This window comes from Montipora capricornis, chromosome 2 (genome assembly GCF_036669925.1).
Source record: "Montipora capricornis isolate CH-2021 chromosome 2, ASM3666992v2, whole genome shotgun sequence".
Taxonomy (NCBI): Eukaryota; Metazoa; Cnidaria; class Anthozoa; order Scleractinia; family Acroporidae; genus Montipora; species Montipora capricornis.
Window position 1 is genome coordinate 22,803,211 of NC_090884.1, and position 10,034 is coordinate 22,813,244.

At 39.1% G+C, this 10,034-nt stretch overlaps 1 long non-coding RNA gene across 1 annotated transcript; it reads left to right on the forward strand.

Annotated features, from left to right (window-relative positions):
* The first annotated feature begins 8,107 nt into the window (after positions 1-8,107).
* LOC138037858 (uncharacterized) lies at positions 8,108-9,233 on the forward strand. Its single transcript, XR_011130128.1, has 2 exons — positions 8,108-8,296; positions 9,035-9,233. It is a non-coding gene; the product is annotated as an uncharacterized lncRNA (long non-coding RNA).
* The last annotated feature ends 801 nt before the right edge of the window (positions 9,234-10,034 follow it).

The following is a 10,034-nucleotide window of genomic DNA, read 5'->3' on the forward strand; positions in this document are numbered from 1 at the left end:
TATTTCCGCCCAAGGTAGACATGAAATCCCTGGGTCACCAGTTAAGGTTACATCCGACCTTCGCGGATGTCCTTCGGGAAAAAATTCGTACGTGCGTTAGTTTCAATAAAATCCCAACAAAATATACATCAGAAAAAACCTTAGAAATGTAGTTTACGATAAAAATATTGTTTAAGCGAGTTTTCCTTTTGGTAAGTGTCAGGATCGGAGCCGGTAAGACGTGGAACCGCCAAGGGTTCTTCTATTGAATTTATCGGTCCGGTCCGATCCGATGCGATCCGATCCGGTCCCATCCGGTCCGGTCTGATCCGATCCTATCCTGGTTTTGCCAACGGCCGATTTGGGGAGACCATCAGAGGGTCGGTTTACGCTTGGATTTCTTTTAGGCAACATGTTGCTGAAATTTTGGTAAATAATTGTATTTGCTGTATTTCAAAATTTGTTGGCTCCTGCCATCTTGTGGGTTAGCTTTGTAGTTGACCGCTAGTACCCAAATTGTTTGGGCTTTTTTGGGCCTCGCTTGTTGGAAATTGTGTTAACGTGACTGCTTAGGGAAAGTATTATACAGGATTTTCTCGTGTCAAGTTAAATTATGCTTGATCCAGTGTACAAAAGTGCTGTTACATGTAAGGCCTCAGTTTAAAGTAAATTACTTTCAAGTGTGGTGACAATTTGCCTTTTCCTTTCTCGTGGTATTTTACTTAACCTTGGCAAAGACAAAATTATTCTTTCCACTGTCCACTTCAAGATCCAGTTTACTTGGCAACCGCTGGTATTCTGTTGACAACTTCTGCATTGCTATTTCCACTTCTTGTTAGTTTGTATGTTATTGTTACTTTTAGCACCTTTGATGCCAACTCCAGATCCTTTTCAGAATTGCCACTGGTTTTTCCTATTTTATATCTTTCACTGCCGGGGTGTACTACTAAGTTATCCTGGTGCAAAACGTCTGGAACTACATCACCCTGGCTTTCTCTTTAGCAAGTTAACGAGGTCTAAGAGTTTTGTAACAAGAATTCAAGTTGTTGACACAACTGGCAAATAACACATTTTTACATTTGCACCTACGGTAAGGCGCAAGATCTAAGTATCACGTAAATGCAACATCCATGATTACAAGTTATTTGTATTTGTTTGTCATGCTCAACCTCATTCCCAGGGTATCTCTTCTTCCCTTCCCCTGGAGTGGCAGAGAGACAATGCAGGTAAGAGAAGAAGAGAGACCCTGCGAATGAGGTTGTGTCATGCTGTGGTAAAGCGGGAGTAACTGCTGAATACCCTGCCACCTTTCTTAGTACTCAGCGACATTCTCTGAAGTACGAGTCAGAATGCAATAACTGTTATTTTTAGGCAAATAAGTGGCAGGGTATTGAGCAGTTGAGCCACCTCTACTTGAGTTGTTACCATTGTGTGAAATAAGTGGCACAGTTTTTATGCATGGAGGATTGATAGGAGGTGTACAGTGTTGTTTCACCCATTGACCCCTAAGAGTGACACTTAAAGAGATTTTACTCTGTCTAACGCCAGACTATTTTACTCCACAATGGGGGGCGTACTAGGGCTTTAATGACCCATTAAAGGAATGTGAAAATGAGGTATGTTCAAGAAAATTTGACAACATGCTCGGGCAGTACGAACTGAAATTTTAATACCATATCTGGAAATCTTGACGAAATTAGAGTGAGTGAAAAACATAAAGGCAGTTTATATATCAGCAAGAGGGCAAAAGCCCCTTAAAGGGAAAGCTCCAGCAGATCATGAAGCGGTTCCCAGCTTGGTATTCCTAACGCCACTTCACGTATTGTGACCTGTTTACAATGCAACAGCAAAGGTATGCTTGAGCAGTGATATAACCTGCACGAAACACAAGTGTCTTTCACAACCTATATTCTCAGTGGCATGCAATGTGTAGATCCTTGTGATGGAACTATTCTCAGTTACATTTACAAGTCATTCCAGCCATTTATTTTAAAATCAACATTTAAAGAAAATGAATACTAAGAGGCTCAAAATATTGAAAGAAAAATAGGTAGTTGAAAATAGATCTCTCTATCTATCTATCTATCTATTAAACTTTAGTAGTTGAAATTATTCTCGTCGAAATTCTTCTGTTTTCATGTGTTAAAATAGTTAAGACCTATTATTTTCGTGCTTGCATGATAGAATGATGTAATAAAAAAATCATTAAAAAACAAAGATTTAGTTTGCTGACTGTTAATTATACCAAAAAATACGTAAAAGGTTTGTTCATATTCGAAAAAAGTAGTGGAGTGCAAAAATTACCATAATTTGATGATCAGTGGAGCCTTTGTCAACTGTTTTATATTTCTTTCACGTTAAGCAGCTTAGTTCTGCTATCTTTAAAGGAATTGATGAGGAGAACCACACACACTGATCATTTGAAACTCGGTACACGTTAAGTTCAATTTATTATTTACCAAACCTCCTATTCTGGAATCAGTGTGCCATCTTATGACCCCGCGACAATTGAAGGTCGATCAATCGGGGCTGGTGAGTTAAAATCAACACTTGGCTGGCCCAGCCTACAAGCGCGCAGAGATTATCTCAAATGCCTTTTAGTCCATAAATGTCTTCACGGAATAGCGCCTTCGTATTTACTTTCAGAGTTTAGGCACGCGCACTTTTTCCATGGCTATAACACCAGAGGCCGTGATTTGCTGCGCTCTCCCTTCGCAAAAACTGCTAAGTATCAGGGGAGTGTCAGAATAAACGGCGCTCGAACTTACAGCACCATTCCGAGAAACATTAGGCAAGTAGAGACGTTCCGCGAATTTAAAATCAAACTAAAGCGCCATCTTAAACAGTAACACCTGCGGTACATGCTGCATTTATAACGAATTATTTGTCTAGTTTTTAATGTTTTATGTCTTTCTTTTGCGCTGTGTCAGGGCTCCATTTAAACTAGCTCTGCTAAATTGGATGCCCCTGGAAACCGATAACATTCGTACAAATGCTCCCGACGTTGTAGATGTATGGCAATACGTTTTAAACTCCTCCTCAAGACTTTTTTAAACCTTGATCCTCACAAGCATTACCGCAAACGATTCATTCATATCTTAAGAGGGGTGTACCATTTCGATCAAAGTATAAGGACACCCAAATATCAAGAAAATTAACACATTTTTCAAAATCACGAGCCAAAAAAATAGCCGCCATGTTGATAAATCGTTGATGCGTGCCGTGACGTCATATCGGCCCCATGCCTCCTGGTTATAATGTTCAATAACTAATCATGTCTCTTCAAGGGCTGGAGTTACGTCAGTGTCGAGTGTACCTGCAGCTGGAATTGGACGAATGAAGGTCACGACTTCTGCTATGAATTTTGTACTGTCTGTTAACGATGTGCCTTCAGTGGTTCGATTCAAAAGAGAAACACCTCTGTCTTCATATCATATCGCAGTAATAAGCCGAGTTCGATATATCAATATTCAGGCATGGCTATGAGGCTTTATGGTCAAATTTTACGGGCATAGTTCTCTTTTCTCTGTCTCACAAGTCTCAAGGGAAATTTCTAAACAAAACAGTATTCAAATTTAACCAAATTTATCTCTTGCGCAGGGTTTTCTGTTCCTTGAGTCTTGTCTCCTCGCCTGCTTCTGTTAACATTTCTGGAAAGTAAAATTCGTACTGGAACTCCGAAATGACTAAATAAAAAAACATTTCTCGAATTTTTTTTTAATGTCCGAGAAAATGCCGGGAAACAAAAAATGGGAAAAGTGTGGCAACCTACATACGCTGCTTCGTGACCGGTGCATCTTGGCGGTTCGTATTGCAAAATTCGGACCGCTCAGAGAACCAATCAGAATTCCCATTTTCGTCTAGGACCAGTTTGCCTGTATAATAATTTAAAATCGTTTTCAAGATCATGCCTAAGTCAGGGAAACCCGACGACTGGACCAGTTAAAATTTGTCAGAATTACCTTTAAATCTCGTTCAGTCAGTTTGTAGGTGCCGTCAAAAATACTTATCTGTTTGCATGTTCTAAAGGAACTTCAAGTCAGTAGAAATTCCTACTGGTGGCTTGTTTGCCTCTTTCGAAAGTTCTAGCAAATGTGACCGACCTGATAAAAGATTTTATTGTACGTAGGCGTACTTTTTTCCCCGAACTGGGACGTTTATTCCCAAAAAAACTTTTGCGAAAATGATAGAAGTTATAAATCTTCAAATTTTATGCTATTTCCGTTTACTTAGCTCAGTAAAAATCTGGAGTCTTTCAATGCTGTTTCTAAATTTCTACGCACTCTTCAGACTCCTCACTACTTTTCCGAAGTATCTAGGAAATCTGTTCAGCATATATAATGTCCAAAATCTTAATGAGCCTTGAGAGCCTGAGTTTGAATATTGAAAAATTCTAGCGGGCCAGCTTCCTCCCTAACAGATATTTACCGAAATTACTCATTTGGTGGGTTATATCCCTTGTCTTTGATTTACACAACAAGTACTCATGCCGAAGCAGTCAAAAAACATCATCTCTTATTCTGAAATTACTAAGCCTTTCTATGCCATGTTGTACCCAATTCAAACCCTTTGGATTGAAAAGTTTTGTTCCAGGTATTTCCATATTTAATATGAATGGTACATTATCATGCAAATACACATACAATACACAAAGAATCTCAATCCCTGGAGATATGGGTTAGCCGATTTAGTCTATTAGCGGTTTCCTTTCACGACTGCATTTGATCATTTTCATGGCAATAATGGGATAATTAACTAAAGGAGACTAAGACACCGACAAACTGAATCGAAATTCGCTTCTTGAAAGGAGCAATGTGGCCACTGAACCACCCGTTCAATAAACACGTGAAAAGCAAAAACCTTTGTTGAATTATACGCAAGCATATTTGGCGAGCCAACAAGAGTAAACGCTTCCCATATTTATTTTTTGACAAGTTTGTTGTTTAATTAGCAAATTCTTTGGCTCGCTTAACATTTCAAAATTGATCTTAGCAAGGACGAGCTCTAATAGTCGGCAGTGTTACGGTAATTGTCCTTATGAAGAGAAAAGGTGTCCATGCGGGAACAAATCCAAAATGTTGTAGCTCAATGTTTTTCGTACTCTCTTAGAATGGGTCTAGCAGAAGAAAAGCCAACTGGAGGGTTCGGATGCCACAGTCTAAATTTTCATTTTATTTTGGTTTGTTTGGCATTCTCATTGGTGCGGAAGGTGATGAAACCCGTTGGTCATGAAACTACCCTTTCCATTTGGAGAGCGGATTCTCTGGGTGGGCTGGTAGTGTCTAAAGAAATTAAAATCTACAGACGGTTTTCAATCTTCAATGTCTGGAAACAAAGAAAATGGAGTGTAGAAAAATAAGAGTCAAAATTTATCTCATCATGGTCCTCATATTGCCCCACTGATTTACGTTGCTTGGGTAGCGGCTATTTTAAACTTAAACTTTTTTCTTTAACAAAAAAACAAATCGAGTAATCAAGATAGGATAACATAGTAAGCCCTTATTATGACTTAATAATTAAAGGAGGCTCAATTTGGTTTGGTTGAAGATGATCTAAGCGTACTTTAGTGTAGAGTAATATAGCGACGAACTCTCCCTAAAATACAACACAGACTGATATCGTCCATGGAAGCGCAATTCTACTTTCAAATAATTTGAGTGCGTCTTCTTCCACTATTGCCCTATTACTGCATAATTGTTTAAATACACTCTAGCTGAGGATAAAAAATGAGCACGGAGCATAGATATTTTCAGTGTTGCTTGAGCTTCAATCACTTTGATTTGAATGAAGAAATATTATCGTCATGAGATATTTAACCTCGACGAATTACGAGTTGGAGCTTAATCCCAGTAATGAATGACTTCAAAGGACTGAGAGTATGGCTTCGCCCTTTCCTTGCCGAAACGAGATGATTGTCCGTAGCACGGTCAAGCGACTTTTATCTACACTGACCAGGAGAAAAGACAATCGTGCACGACTGGCGTCGTCACTTGTTGGAAACCACGAGGACGCACACAAGAAATTTAGGAAACACTTTGATCTCAGGCTGTCCGGGATTGTCCCGAAGTGGGGAAAGCCTATATGTCCAACTACAGACCTTCAACGGCTAAAATGATCCACACTGAAGAAGGGTTTGATATCCGAAACCTCTCTGTTTTAAAACTAATAATTTTGAGACACTTTCAGCATATTTTCGATCATTGTATCAATCTACTTATTGCGCCAGTGCCACACACATCACTTGCGAACTTTCTGTTCAGTGTACAATGCAGACATGGATTGACCTGGATTGGAAACGAAACTAAAAACGAGAGAAGAATAAACAACAATCAAGGGAAGAGTTTGTTGAACTGCTGAAAGAGAGAAAAATTGAGTTTAGAATTTGAATTCATAGACTTTGCGATCTTAGTAAAGGAATCGTTCTGCGTTAATAGTGATCGCAGCTAACTGATTTTTTTCTTGTGGCTTGATGAGGTTAAATAGGTTTGCAAACAAAATGACATTCAAAACACAATTTATCGGGGTATTATGGTTCTTAGTGATCGGTACGCTTTGAGTGAAAACATAAAACAGCCGAATCCTATTTGCATACTCACGTGGAGAACTTTGTTGGGTTAGTGTCTGTGCGTGTACGCGTGCACAAATGATTACACTAATGTGATTAAGCCCTTATGAAAACCACCAAAATTAATTTATGCAGTATCGTCATTTTGTTCAGCTTGTGGCCTCCTGGTGTGGAGGCTTCGAACCACAGGCCCCAGGTTGATGCTACTTTCATGTGTGAATAGACCAATTTCGATGTATTAAAATTCAGTCCAAAACAAAAGGCATCATCTCGAGGCTCTGGGGAATAAACTCATACTAATCCTGATATTTATTCCCAGGAGCCTCGAGATGATGCCTTTTGTTTCGGACTGAATTTTAACATATCGAAATTGGTCTATTGTGAATGCAGCTTTACGATTCAAACACCTAACGTTTGGACACTCCTGTCTTAATAAAACACATAATTTTTTAAGGGATGCGATGATGCTTCTTACAAAAGCACTGGCTGCACTGCTCTCTGCGGGGTGATCTGCCTCTTTTTCGGCAGTAATAATAATCAACTCCCGATGAATTAAAAAATTACTTGTCAAGTAAATGATCTTTGAGTAAGTGAGCTGAAATTAGGCGGCATTCTGTTTAACGCTTTTGATTTTAACTACCCGCTGTCTATACTTCCATACCAACTTGGTGAGATCGATTAAAGCGACAAATAGAAATTGTTTAATAACTACGGTGGCTCTCAAATGTTACGCAACTCATCTAACTAAACCCAGGAACGTCTGTCCAGAGTTTTCAACTGTTAACTAAATCCCCAGCTTGAAAAGAGAGTCTCATCTATTTTATCACAGCAGGCTGCAGTGACTTTTTAAATTTTCTTTTAATGTCTGCCGACAAAAAAAAAATGTTGCACCTGTCAAGGGACAATAATCAAGACTTCTGCGAAGGGGCTGATGAAACTAAAACTATGATCGTGATCACAGTTTATAAACAGAGTTTGCTAAATGCTTCTTTGAAAATAAAGGCCGAGTGTAATAAGCTGGATGAAAACAGGAAGTTGTTATGTCTACTTGAAAAGCGCATAGAACAACCTGCAACTGCAAGAAACAAAACGATGTGAGAGAACCTTCTGTTGTTGTTGCATTGTCATCAGTTGAAAACGAACATTGGTGAAAAAGTACACTAAACCAAAAATGGTATTCAATTATTGGAAATGTGTTCAAAACGATATCAACTGTAGATTCTTCCCTTCTCGCCATTCAAAGGCTAAACTAAACAACTCAATTGGCGGTTTCCTTTACCATTTCAGCGGATAGTATTCAAAAGGATAATCAATGATCAAATGATTAAAGCAAACATCGACAAACCGACACGAACGGACCAAGATCCGTCTATTACAAGGAGGCGTTTGGCCCTTTGACCAAGTCCATTTTCTAATTGGTTTGACAAGTTGACATTCAAATGGGACGGGAAATTTTCAGCTCGCTTGATTGGAAACTTATCGCAGTGAGGATTCTCGTCCAATCAAAAGTGTTAGCGAAGAAGACACAAAGGACTCAGAACTATAAAGGACAGAGATCAGAAATGTTAGGCCTCAATATCTTTCGTTTGTTTGACGGAAAGGTCAAGTAGAGGAAAAGTCAACTGCATGGATAAGATGTTACAGTCCAAATTTTTCATCATTTTGGTTTGTTTGGCTCTGTTGTCCCTGTGGAAAGAGGCTGAAGGACTTTCTGTGCCCTTCCCGCCGGGCATAAAAAGAGGAAATTTTCAGGTCAGGTTTGATTCTAATGAAATGCGGACTCACCAAAAAACACTTTCCATGCTTAATTAATGCCTCGGTCCAGAAAGGCGAAATACAAGTCCATTATACGTAAATGCATGGGGAAAATGCAAAGGTGTCAGTTTGAGTCACCGATTGAAAAAAATGCCGTTTAACACTTTAAGTCCATAGTATGTTCACTCGCGTACATAATAAATCACGTGAGACGAGTTTATTCTGGTTTTTATGACTATTTTACCCATCGCTGGGTTACTCCTCTTCATCTCTTTCCCAGAAGAATACCGTAAGACCCCAGCATGAGAGTGCAAGTTAGTCGAGACTCGTCAAAGAAAGATTATAATTGTACTTGTGATGGTGTTCCATTACATTTGTGTAGTATTCCTTTATAGTTGTGGAGCGTGGTACCATTCCATCCCTTTATACCTGCCTGACATTATTGAATGTGTACAGAAAAGAACAACACCAACTACTACCATTACAACAAATTGTCCCTCGATTAGTTTTGATGACGGTAATTGAAAGAAATATGTAATATTACCCATGTTTGCAATGAAATTGTGGATAACCTCAGCAGTGTAGTTTGATAAAAGAGTCGGAAATGTTGCAGAGGTTGATAGGTTGGCAGTGCCCTAACAGGCTCTTTTTTGAAAAACAAGTGTCTTTGAAAGGCGTCCGTTCAGACACCCCTTAATCCTAATAACCATTCGACATACTTTTAAATCGTTTCAGACGACACAGCTAAACTACCGACGTAGTTTGTGTCAAGCTGCCAGTAGACTTGACTGCGCGAAGGAACTGCAAGACAAACCAGAGGAGACGTGAGAAGCCACCATGCGAGACATCATATTTAGACCTTAAATTCCTCTCTCGTAGTAAGGCAGTGATACCAGAGATAAAAGAAAGACCTAATAAAATCTAAGAAATATAACATGGCCTGAATTGTTGCTTACTTCGTGACTATCTGAAATCAGTGATCGAAGACTGAGTTTGTTAAGTTGGTCTAATTAACAGGAAACTCAAATTAAACAATAAAGCCGTCCGAGAGCCCAGTAACGGCGAACACCAATAGATTCAATAATTACAAAAACACAATGGCTAAAAAGCCATGTAAGGCGTTTTACATTTTGAACCTCCGAGCCTGTTCCATGCAGGCTTCCAGGTGGTGAGGACGAGCGAAAAAAATGTCCGGATCTTCCTCCCAACTACGCAAATTGACCAAATTCGAGGTCACATAGAGAACGTGACCACCCGACGATAAATTTCAGGGGCACCCAACGTCAATTTTCGGAAATATCTGTTCGGAAGACGATTTGAGATCTAGAATTTTCGGAACATTTGTTGCAAAATTTATTGCTTGCCTGCCTGTCCTAGGATTTTCGAACATCTAAAAAATTGTATAATTGCCCATTTTTAACGGATTTTTACCTCACAAAGGTCACCTAGAATTTTCGGGAGCTTTTTTTCTGGCTAAATTTTTCGAAAAAGTAAGTTTTGATCCCTAAAAATTTCGGGCCACTAGACTTTCAGCTAGGAAATCCGAACAGATGAAAAATTTTTAGAAGATAAAAATATGCCTATATCTACAGTTTAAATACTAAAATACGTTAAACAATGCTATGTTTAAGTGGTTTTGAACTATATTCTCGTTGGGTGCCCCTGAAATTTTCGATTTGCAATCAAAACTTTCAGGCCATTCGAACAACTAAGCGTGTTCAAAATGTGAATCTCC